The sequence below is a fragment of the Buceros rhinoceros genome, unplaced genomic scaffold (assembly GCF_000710305.1).
Source record: "Buceros rhinoceros silvestris isolate BGI_N320 unplaced genomic scaffold, ASM71030v1 scaffold6930, whole genome shotgun sequence".
In the NCBI taxonomy this organism is placed as follows: domain Eukaryota; kingdom Metazoa; phylum Chordata; class Aves; order Bucerotiformes; family Bucerotidae; genus Buceros; species Buceros rhinoceros.
This window is the reverse complement of record NW_010388962.1, coordinates 70702-83537: the sequence shown is the minus strand read 5'-3', so window position 1 is coordinate 83537 and position 12836 is coordinate 70702. Positions and strand designations below refer to the sequence as shown.

The following is a 12836-nucleotide window of genomic DNA, read 5'->3' as shown; positions in this document are numbered from 1 at the left end:
TAAATGTCACTGAGAATTATGATTATATATGATATAAGACTGGCCCACTTACTCTAAATTAGAAGAGAAATATATCGGGCACAGTTTTTATGGTTTGCGTGTCTGCTAAATCACCTCTGCATTTCACAGCTTTAGGCTCTGGGAAATATTTATAGTTTCTGCATAGGCGTGCATACAAATTTAGAGACAAAAAACTCTTAAGTTAAAGCTCAGAAGAGGTTTGGCTGTTTGGGTTTTTTTATATTTCTGTATTATTTTGCAGATGTTTCCTATTGCATTAGAGGAGAACAGTTAGCAGTGAAGTTAGCTGTTAATTGGTTGGTGAGGGAGGCAAATGGAGCGTTTTTTCTCCTGGTCCCGTCTTTGCCCATATGCAGTGAGTTGTTTTGTGCTTTGTTTTGCTTACTTCTGAAATGGCTGTAGAACAGATATCACTGACATCTGAACAAAAATGTAAAATTCACATAGGTAACTTCGCTTTTCCAAAATAAAGAAATGATCCCTAAAAGCAACCCAGAAAGGGAGGCATCTGTATTAATGGAGAATGTTTTATTTGTTAGTAGTAATCTCATCCCCTACTTTCTTGACTTAAGTCCCTTCAATAGTTAGTGTTTCTTCTTAAATGTCACCCAGCCTTGCAGCTTTTTCTTCATCCACTCTGCATTTCACTTTGCATTGCTCTTTCCTCATGTCTTTTAGAAAATGTCATCCACTCTGTCAGAAATTTTGACTCAGCTCAAAGATTTCTTTCTATCTTCATCTTACCCGTGTTGATTTTATTCATGCTTGTTTTCACTCTTTTCCAGTAATCAGTTTGTGACTGATATTTGAGTTCACTTTCATTTTTATCATGTATTTATAAGAAAGTGTTCTGTTGTTTTTGAGGAATGAAGTTACTTTTCCATTTGTGTTTTGGTGCTTTTTTTGTTCTCTTTTTGGTGTGGTTTTTTTGTTAGAAATTCATCTATTGTGCTTTAGCCTTAGGTGGTCTTTCCCTTATTTCCACAAACACTACCAAGAATATCTCTAATAATTAGAGAAATAGATACTCTTTTGCAGACCCTTTAGACCGGATTCTTGTGGAGAAAAGTCAAGGTCTCTTCTTGAAGAAACCTGTGCTACCGTATTTTAGGAGCGGAACAATCTGAATCCCAGATTGTGGTAAGCCTTGGCCTGTATCATAATCAGAATCACTGTACTCAGATGCCAGTCTACATCACAGTTTTCCTGGAGAAAATAAAGATTTTTCTATTCATCTTTCAGCCCCTCCTCTCAAAGATTTTGATGATGTTTCAGCATCTCTTGTAATCAGACCTGTAGTGCTAACACTTTCCTTTGTGGCTCCCAAAGAACAAAGATAAATGCTGTAAACCGTAGTTTTCCTCTTCCCCTCTGGCATCATTGACATGTCTTCTTCTGACTCCTCTGGTACCAGTACCGGATATCCTGGCTTTGTGCTCTGCCTTAGTAATTTAACACATGAGCAGTTTCAGTGGAGCTACATTTAATTATAAAATTGTACAGTTGGATTCCCAAAGCAGAATTCCAGGGCAGAGGAAAATATTTGTCTTCTCCTTAATGGATGTATATAGCCTCACAGGCTGGACCTGTTGCCCATTTCCAGAGATTTTGGAAAAAAAACCAAGTAATTCTGTCCCTTGACATAAGTCTTGTTTCCTCTTTTATCAGACTTCTTCAGTTAATTGATAGTATTTTGGATTGACTCTGAACTGACTGTTTGCCCGAGCCTTTCCTGGTTCATCATCAGTTTAAGAGTGTTCAAGATTTAATTGTGAAGCATTGGTAGATAAAATAGTATAAAATTCACTGAATCTAACCAAATGTCCCTATAGCCAGTTGAAATCTGATGGTAGCCAATAACTTGAGTTTCTGGAGAAGAATAAGAAATACACCATGTATGATGTGATTCATAGCATATTTTCTTGGTTTCCTACCTTCAGCTGGTGGCATCTGGGTTCTCTGGATACACTGACTTTCCTAACATCATCTGTTGAAGATGAGGCTTCTTTAAAAGAAGCGAGAAACATTGAGTTCTGCAAGGCACCACATGACTGGAAGGTTTTATTTTATCACTGCTTTCCCAGACTGTGTTAGATGTTTAGAAGTAGACCGTGGACCAAATACAAATCTTTGATCTAGAAAATTTCTGCAAACAACTTATTTCTTTTATCCCTTTCAAAACTTTGCTGCTTCTTTCCCCCAAAAACTTCATGGCTTATACTCACCACCTTCATGTCATTCATCCTGGAGTCTTGAGGGGTCAGTCCAGTCTCCAATGGGCCTCGGAAATCAATTTCTGTTTCCTCCAGGATAGCTGTTTCAAATAAATGCTCTCTCTATACTACCCTTAGGCTTAGGACGAGCATTCCTGAACAACTTCAAATATATTTTCCATTGTTCTTCAAATTATCTGTGTAATTCCCTCATGTTTTAGCATCTTCTAATTTTGACAAAAAAAAAAAAAGACAGTATTTGCGTGGAAGGTCATTTCAGATCATTGCCACACAAGTCAAAGTGAATTTAAATTATATGAAAGATCACACCATTTCCAGATTCATATCCCAGTTGTGGAGTCTTATAACCAGTTGCCAAGTTATCTATTGCAACATTTTAGAATTCAGCCTATCTTTTCCTCATAGCTTAAAGCCCTCCCATTTTTTTATGCCAAGAACGTACTTAAGAAGTAAAATACTTTAACTTTTCCAACAGTTGCATTCAATTTGGAGGATCTAGTAAATATTACTGAAGCTCAGCTGAGGGAAATCCCTTATGGCTAATAAAATTTTGGTAGCAATAGCAGATAAATTTTGAAGTTTTCATAAAAGATTATCTAAACATCTCCAATGCGTAGCATAAAATGAAGCAGCCCCAGAAGCTATTGTATAGTTTTTAAACTAGCTTCAGATTCTGGAGAGAATTTGAATAGCTGTAATAATTCTCAAACTATTGATGTTCTGGCAGAAATGTTGCTACATTTTCCCCCTATTGTTACCGATATTTCTGTTAGGAATTTCAGAGTACGTTTTATGGGGTTTTTTCTGTTAGCAAGAAGATCTTTGTACTTCCCAGTGGTTTGATTTTAACCATTTACACAGTTTCAGTCTATTAAAACTGTCTTTTAGCAAGAGGAAGTGTAGTAATTTATCCTTACAGGGATGTTGTGACTCAAACACTCCCTTCTCTTCCTGTTGCTTGATCCAATGTAGTTAAATAGTAGATTTCATTTCATAACTTTGCAGTAGCAATAATAAGGAAATTATGTTCAGAAGGCATGTTTATTTTTTATCCCCAGCCTTTTCATGGCTTAAAAGTGATTCTCTTCGTGCTAAAGTAATGTGAAACAGTCTTTTCAAACTGATGTCCTTGGGAAAGGAATGTTAATTAAAGAATGGACATTAAATAAGAGTTAGGAAATCAGTGCCATTTTTCAGACACAAATATCTGTTGTTCAGATTTTACATTTATGCTCCTTCATGTTGCTTTCTTTTCTTCTCTGAGCAAGAGCTCCCTCCTTTTTTCTTTCTTTCATCTTCCCAAGAGAAAATGTGTCACGTTCAGGCTATCATCTGTACAATTTACCTTGTGTTTTCTGAAGCTCCGAGAATTATAATTCATATAAATAGAAAATGCAGCAAACCAAGACAAATTTGGGCTTCCTTTCCTTCTCTTATTTTTACATGAAAATGGATATACCTTGGGCTGGGACTATTGTTTTTGTAAATTTCCCTCTATTTTTATCTTTATCTTGGATTAAAAGATTCTTGGAAGAAAGGTGCTATAGATTTAGGATTTTGAAGACATTTTAAAGTGAACTGGAGAGATATTTTGTGATAGAAGAGAAAAATTTCTTAGAACTTCCTATTTTATTACACATTATTTTTATTATCTCCCTAACAAATTATTTTCCCCAAGGCTGAATATTACAGAACAGACCGAGACTTTCTCTAGTGTTCTAATGTACACTCTGCAGATATATTGTGGTATACTGCAGATATGTATGTGCAGAAATATTGGATTATTGTTTCTTTTGCTATTGATATTTTGGGTACATGTCGCAAGATGACACTTACCTGTCAAAATTCTGCCTGGCCTATCTGCCATCCAAAGGCATTTAAACCAGTAGTCATTTACATGTGTTGTGTGTCTCCCTGTTTAATCTGAGTGGTCCTGTAACATTTAGTTGCCACCACCGTGCAAACCGAGAAGCTCCTGCTCGGTCGACATGTGTTTGAGCAGATGCGAATAAAAAGTAAGAGGAAGGACCAATGTGAATCATTTCAGGTAAAATCTTTTAACTTACAAAGTCTTCCACCATGTATGACCATAATGGCATATCTCTTCAGGGCTGTGAATAGTTGTAGAGCTTTGTAATGGAAAATGTTGTCATTTTGTATTTTTGATTGAACATGAAGCCTTTCCCCCCCTCTCTTCTGTCTCCTAGTCTAAATTTTCAAAGCAATTCTTGCTTATGTCCTTTGCGAGATTTAAATTTTTAAAGTATGTTTTTGTCCTTCGTTTTGACATGTTTGAAGAAGTTGTTTTTTATGACTTTGGGATCAGTTCAGCCAGAGGATCAAGGTCCTGTCTTCTCTATATTCAGTGCACCGGTGGTTGCCTGCTCTTCAGAGTAATACTCGCTTTGCAGTTCTTTCATTAGCCCGAGGCTTGCTCTAAAAGCACTTTATCTCTGTGCTTGGAATAGGTAAATACATGTCTTATTTTCCCTATGAGAAACAGTGAAGCCGGATTCCGATTTGCTGTCATATGAAAAGGAAGAATATCTATTTAGTGTTCTGGTGAAACTAATGTAAAGCTATGATATTTTCCAGTGTGAGCAATGTAATTACACGTGATTTAACAAATCTCACTCTCTAAGAAAAACCTGTTTGTATTAAATTGTCTCTCAATCAACAAGTTTGGTTGGGGTTGGTTGGTTTTTTTTTTTTTCCCCCCTGTTTGCAGTGTTGGAGACTGTGTAACGATAATCCTGAATGGTGGTTTCTTCTGGGATTTGAAACCGAAGGACAGGAAGCTGTGGTATGATGTAAACTTCTGCTGGTTTGCACGCCATAGGAATATTGGAGAAAGAAAAGAAATAGAAATAATTGATGGAAAGGAAATAAATCTGAGTTAATAAAGTAAATATTAAAAAAAAATATTATTCCCAGTTCTTAAGAAGGGTAAATTCTAATTGCTTTTTTTCTTTTACAAAAGGAAAGGTGAATGCATTTATTGCTGAAAAAATTGCAGTCTTTTTTAAAAGTAACTTTTAGTTCCAAAAAGGCATTCAAAGATGAATGTAATGATGCAAGTAATAGCTATAGTTGGGATTGTGAACTTGGAATAGCTATACTGAAACTGTTATAAAAGTGATATAGCTCATTGTGAACATTTGAGTCCAAATGTAGTTAGTTTTATTATAATTTGGACTAGATGACCTTTAAAGGTCCCTTCCAACCCAATCTATTATATGATTCTGTGATAATTTCCTCCAAAACAAGATACAGAGAAATTTGCTGCCAGTAATTTACAGCAGCATGGCACCATTTACCTCAGCATCTAGAATATCCGGACAATTCTAGAACATGGACACTCATGGACACTCTACACTCATCTTCAGAAATACAGTGATGTGTTTGCAAAGGTTCGGGTGCTTTTAGCTGTGAAAATTTTTCAGTTTCATATTGGCTAATGAATCACAACACCATAGAATCGGAGAATGTTTTGGGTTGGAAGAGACCTTAAAGATCATCTAGTTCACTCCCCCTGTCACAGGCAGGGACACCTTCCACTAGACCAGGTTGCTCAAAGTCCCAGCCAGCCTGGCCTTGAACATCCTCTTCCAGGGGTGGGGAATCCACAACCTTTCTGAGCAATCTGTTGCAGCACCTCACCACCATCACAGTGAGGAATTTCTTCCTAACATCTAACCTAAATTTACCCTCCTTCAGTTTAAAGCCATGACCTCTTGTCCTATCACTGCATGCCCTTGTAAAAAGTCCCTCTCCAGGGACATTCGTATCTACAAAGTTCACCCCACAAAACTTTCTTCATGGTCTTTTGCTCATTCTAGGGAACACTGCTCTATCATTTCCCCTTGGGTGATATTTTTCAAGCGTATTTTTTCTCCCTTCTAATAATGATAACTAAAGTAGAAGTTTCCAAGTTTGTTTTCTTGCCTGCTGTTGTCCCCAGCAGTGGGACAGAGCATCAGCAGTGGTCATCTCCAGTGCCAAATCTTGAATTAACATCTATGTAGCCACTGAATAATTTGACCCTATTAAAACTAAATTCAATGAGTCTAAATACTTTTCTGCACTTAGCGACTTTATGGGTTTAACATAGTTGCTGTAATTTCGCTTTGGTCAGTATTGCCTGCTATAAACGTCAAGGGTGCAGTACAGTTTCCTTTGTTTCATGGAGAGTAGAAAAATTACAGGTATAAATTGTTGGCTAAAAATGTTGATTTTGGAATGAGAATTGACAGAAGGAAAAATAGGAAAAAGTCATGTCTGGAACTTAAGCTGAAATGTAGTTATTGTTCATAAATGCATTAAATTATTTTCCCTGTGTGACAGAAGGTGCAACAAGTTCTAATTTTAGAAGTCAAGCTTAAATTATTCATGAAGAAAACATTTTTAAAAAATACTTTGAGTTTAAGTTAATCTTTTGCAAAATAGCAGTATTAATTCCACTATTTACTTGGGAATTGATTTTGCTTATTTAATCTGTTTAATATATTTTTTTTTTTAAATCGTACTGTCTCCAGTAGATGCAAATCTTCACTTTCAGTAGCAAAGCCTTTTTTATGACTTTGGGATCAGTTCAGCCAGAGGATCAAGGTCCTGTCTTCAGGACATTTTTCTAATAATTGTACCTGTTTGTATTTTAAAGAAGAATGATTCTGAGTATCAACTATTACAGTTGCTAAGAATAGAGCACAGGGATTCAGTTTTCCTTAATCCCTGTTTGTGGCGGGATTGCTGCTCTGCTGCCCGCTGAACTGTGGGAGTTACTACAGTGTATGCAACAAGCTGAACAAACATGCAGAATCCATTGTGATCATTCAACTGTCCCACACACGGAAAAGTTGTCACCTGTTTTTTCCCTTCCCTTCTCCTACGGAACAACAGTTAAGTCTCTTAGACAATGGTGAAGGCACACATGTCTGGATGGGTGACACAGGGTACTCTCAACAACTTTGTTGATGGTACTAAATTGGGGTGGCTGACAAATGGCAGAGATTCACTCCTGCGGGAGCTTGATAATATTGAGGGTCAGATGGACATAAATCTGTTGTGTCCACATCCATGGCAGAATAACTCCATGTATCCCTGTGGTTTGGGAATCTGCTGCTCTCAGGTGCATTCTAGGGTACAGCCTAAAGTTGACTTGGGTGGCCTAATAGAGTTGAGGCTCTTCTGATCTGATTATGCATTTCCTTGAAAAGAAATGGTATGTGCTTTAACTTAAAGTTGTTGAGTGATGTTCAATTGCATGACACTGGTCGTCAGAAAGGCTGAACTGTGGGTACACTGTGGGTAAGCTCCAGGAGCACGGTGAATTTTCTCATTAAGCCATTCCATTACACAGGTTCAGTCCATGTGGTTTTCTAAAGGCTGAGTACATTTTTCTGATTTTTTCCTTTTGTATTTTTAGAATGATCACCTCAAGCAGTGTGTGGGGTGTTCTGCGCTTGCTATTTTTGCTCCCTATAAGTGTGTACCTTCTTTTGCTGCATTTCTTCTGCTCTGAATTCACTGGCTGTTGCTGAAAAACAAAACCAAAAAATCCTTCCCACCTTTTCTATAATGAGATGTGGATTGTCAGTAGCATGAAGAGTTGATGATGTCCAAAATTATATTGAAAGCTCAATTTAAACAAATGGGAATAGTAAAAAATATCTTCTCTTCAGCATGCTGATCTGTAGGGTTCTTTGATAGCATCAGTACAGTGAAAAACGAGCAGGCTGAGGTGTCAGGCTGTTTATTAGAGTTTGTTGAACTGGTTTGCATACAATTTCAGTCTGAAGGCAGCTGAGGCAGGGGCTGTTTTCTCCCAGGTTTGTTAGAACAGTCTGATTTCTTAAATTTATATCAACTGCTTGTCACCTCTGATATCAAAAGCATCGTTGAATATTGAACCTATAGGTGTACTGATTATGCTTTCAAAGGGAAGGAGTCCTTTTGTAACCTGCTTCTAGCTGAAGATGGTTTGGGGATAATTCTTCTCCAGCTACTAGTAACTGGCTGCAGACTGTATCCACATCCAGCTCTTCAGGATGGCTGAACTGTGGAAACCAAAAGCCGTGCCAAGTGATAGAAAGCAAAATGAAACAGTCAATCTTGCTTCAGAGTCTTGAGAGTAAGGGGGGTTTTTTTGCAGAAAAAAATATAACAGATTATGTACTTGAAAACAAGTTCTCAGTAAATGCCAGGGACAGGGGGGTATAAACTAATGTTTTATTATTTGTATGATCTGTCTGGACTGAATATGACTATGTCAAGAAAGAAAGTGCTCCTCCTATTGCTCTCTACAACTACCTGAAAGGAGGTTGTAGCAAGATGGGAGTAGGTCCCTTTTCAAAATTAACAAGCAATAGGACAAGAAGAAGAAAAGACCTCAAGTTGTGCCAGGGGAGTTTTAGGTTGGATGTGTGGAGCAATTTCTTCCCCAAAAGGGCTGTCAAGCCCTGAAACAGGCTGCCCAGGGCAGTGGTGGAGTCCCGTCCCTGGAAGTATGTAAAGGACATGTAGAAGTGGTGCTGAGGGACGCAGTTTAGTGGTGGACCTGGCGGTTTTACGGTTAAGGTTGAAATTTTTTAGATTCCGTCCCTGGAAGTATGTAAAGGACATGTAGAAGTGGTGCTGAGGGACGCAGTTTAGTGGTGGACTTGGCGGTTGTAGGTTAACGGTTGAACCTGATGATCTTAAAGGTTTTTTCCAGCATATATGATTCTATGATTCTGTAAAGCCTCAAAATGGGACACAGAGCTTTATCTTCTCAAGGTCACACATAATCAACTGGTGTTACAGTAAATAGTCTTCAGTAAAAAATACTTAGAGTTGAAGAGGATTTAATCTGCAGATGAAAGTTTTATGTTTTAGACACGTGATGATTTAGTCATGCTGTTTAACCCTTGTGTGGTCATTACCTATTAGAGTGCTCCAATGGACTCCACAATGTAATTATTCTCCCAGGATATGCTGACTACATAACGCCTGTTCCTATGCTGACTAGTGGAAACAATTTCTGTATTTTTCCTGCGTGTGTTAGGATTACAAGCTCAGGTGTCAGCATTAGGTAGTATGTGAGATATTATATGGAAAGATTTAAGTGAAAAACAGTTAACTGCTTTCAGAAAAGTTTCGGGATGCTCAGTTTAAAATACGTTTATGGCACTACATAAAAATTTAGAATATTCTATTGCTATTTTTGTAGTTGCATACTTTTGATCTAGAAAAGATGAAAAAATAGGACATTTTTATGCATACTTAATAACAAAACACTCTTCCTGTCTCAAAAGAGAAAACGACCAGGTGAACTATGATCTGATTTTCCTCTACAATGAAAACAAAATCATAGCTCCTGGAGCATTATTCTTGGCTCCCAGCAGTTTCAAGACATGCAAACATTACCGTTTCGACTGCGTCCTGCAGTTTAACTGGAAGGATTATGTCACAACATAGTATGTTTGTTTTCCAACTTTTTGTCTGTTTGTCCATCAAGAGGTTTTTGTAGAAGTAGTATTGGTGATTGTTGACTTTGGAGGTGGTGGAAGAAAAAATAATTATGAAAAAAGCAGACAAGGCCATTGAAGTAACTGTGCTTCTGTCATAGAATGAATACTCCTTTCAACAAATCTGTAATTTGCAGAAGTTGCAAAAAGAAAATAGCCGTAAGGTGACTGTTAACATACTTCAGTTCATCCTGCCAAGAAAGTTAACTTCATAAAGTCATTAAACCAGTGATTACATTTTAAAATATTATTCCCTAGCCATTTCTTCTTAGACTTTAAAATATAGTTACTGTATATACTACCTTCTTTGTAATGTGAAAAATTGTAAAATATACTTATTTTTCATAAACTCCTAATTATTAACAGCTATTTGCACTCCTATAGTTAAAGTTATTTCAACACTTCCGTTATTTAAACTTCACTTTTAGGAGTTCATAATTTGGCTGTAATAAAATATATTCAGGCTCCGAGGACTCAAATGTTGTTTGCTGTTATTAGGAAATTTAGCCTGCTTTTCTTCAAGAATCATAAGTAATTTGGATTGTTTACTGTTCTTCAGGATAATCCGAACCAAAATATTTCATAGTGTAGACTAAATAATTTTAATTGTTAAAAAAATTAGGAAAAGACAGTAAGTATGTTGGAACTGTCGCTGCCCCAAATTCTTTGACAGACACCGCATATGGCTGAGGCTTGGACAAGGGAGGTGGGGGGAAATTCTTGCCATATCTCCACTGTTGTCGTATACTAACCCCACGTATGAAAAGTTATTGCAGAATTTGTATCGCTCGTATCATCTGGAGTCCTGGGCAGTACCCACTGCTCACAAGTACAAACCCCCAGTAATGCCACTGCAGCAAAAGGACAAAGACCTCCTGATTTCAAGGTTGCGTAGCTGAAAATTGCTTTTCTGGAATGAGAAATGGATTGTTTTATTCATATGGCTTCCTGAAATCGCCCTTCATCACGTAACACAGCTACGGGAATGACTCAACAAGGCCTTCAGCTCTGGAAATTAAGGAATCAGGACTTACTGCATGTTGATGGCAACTCTGGGGCAGTCAAATAAGACAGTTTGTTATGATACTAATTATAGCAAATCACTCATGTTGTGGTTTGAATGAGTCAATTATATGTGTGTCTGTGTGTTAAAACTATAAATACATCTGCCCCCCAACCTTGGCTGTGTATGTAATTTTTTTTTAATTGCTTGGATACATATTTACCTGAGTATATCCTGGTTTCCCAGATAAATATGTGTACCAATGCAGAACTCATTATGGTCTGTTTGGATAAATAATCCATATTTTATAACTCTACAGGAAGTAATTATTTTTGTATTTTTCTTTCTTTAAGCCAAAGAAATTAAGTGCTGTGTGTTCATTCCTTAAAATAAAATAGGTGCAAAAGTCAAGGCAATATGAGCATAAAGTTGTCATTGTTTTGGTAGAAACCAAGAATATTATTGCACATTTTGATCTTGTGTCCAGCCCAGAATAGCTCCATTAAAGTAAACAGTGTTATTCAGAATTTACTTAGATGCTAATGGGATGTGAACTTGGCCTCCTCTCCGTACTCTCCCTTACTTTGTCGGGAAGTTCCTGTAAGCAGCTTGCACCCAGTCTTTGCATTAAATAATGTTGTCACATGTTTATCGTTTGGAAAAACAACGTGTTTCAGCTACACACAGAAATTTCCTGAATTTTATGGCAAGAAAATTAATGTCATCTAGAATCATGGAATGGTTTGGGTTGGAAGGGACCTTAAAGATCACAGTTACGGTTCTATATGCGTTAGGGAACCAGAGCGTGTTTCCCATCAGGTATTTTGGGCATTGTTTTATATGATATTTGGAGAAGCTGTGGTGTGTTATCACCATACTAAGGTCAGGCTTTCTAATACTTTTAACCTTAGTGGGGCCAAAGGCAGCCTTGGCATAAATCCATTAACTGCAATAGATTTACACCAGAGATGAATATTGGCTCATTCTTGGTACATTTATTTTTATCCAGCTCTTTATATTTTATGTTAGAAATATAAGTAGCTTGTGTGCCCTCAAACTAATCAGAGTAAGAAACAGTTTTGCTTATGCCAAAAAATAGAACTATCATTTTTCACATTCTTACGTTTTTCAAGTAAGATTATATTACTGTGACTTCTGAATTCCTGAAATCTCTCTGGTCTCTGTGACTGCAAGGGCCAAGGGAGGGTTTCAAGGGAAAAATCGGAACTCTTCATGCAGTATGTTTTGTGTTGTGCATGCAAGATACAGTTAATGTTTTGTATGCATGTGATTAGTGTGGAAAAAAATTAATGCAGTCCAGTATTATGATTTATGGACTGAATCTTTTGCCCACTGAACACTTGCCAAAATGAAAACCTTCCCCCCCCATCCCCGACCCCTTCTCCTTTGGATATTGGAAACAGCTACTGTTTTTGTTGATCTTTTTAACTTCTGAATAGGCCTATTTCAAGTCATAGCAGCATGGGAGCTCAGATTAATAATATACTTATTCAGCCAGTGATACTGAGTGAAACCATTGCTAGTGTGAGTATGAAGGATAGGATTTCTTTAAATTATTTTCAGGTGCATTAATCATTTCTGAAAGAACAATATAGGGATATTTGAAAATAAATTAAAGTTCTGTTTACTGATCATGTTGCAGGTGTGTGTGAGTTTTTATATTATGAAGTTTTTTAAGGCATGTCTCCTTTTGATAACTCTTGTACTGTGCTCACCATAGTGCATCCATCAGATGGTTAATGGGGATAACAGATGACAAGAGATTATGATTAAATCTTAGCTTTTGGGCAATATTTTGAATTTAGAGGAAAAGGCGTATTCCATGCTGTGAAGCATCCTTTCTATCCAGCTTGCTCTACATCATTATCTTATGCCAGAACCAAAGGCCAGCAAGGTGAAAGGAGCAGGTCCCACAGACTTCTGCATTTGAGCTGGACCTCCTTAGCCCAGGACTCTAATAAGCATCAGCTTGTGCAAGTTTGGTTTCCAATCTTGTGCTGGTTTTGATGTGATCTATTTGTGTATAAACTAGCTCAATTTTCTGCTCCTGCT

The 12836-nt window shown here is 37.2% G+C and overlaps 1 protein-coding gene across 1 annotated transcript in view; it reads left to right on the top strand.

Annotated features, from left to right (window-relative positions):
* The window catches only part of SUPT3H (suppressor of Ty 3 homolog (S. cerevisiae)), a 119176-nt gene that overhangs the window by 39557 nt on the left and 66783 nt on the right, over window positions 1–12836 (top strand). The window lies entirely within an intron of this gene.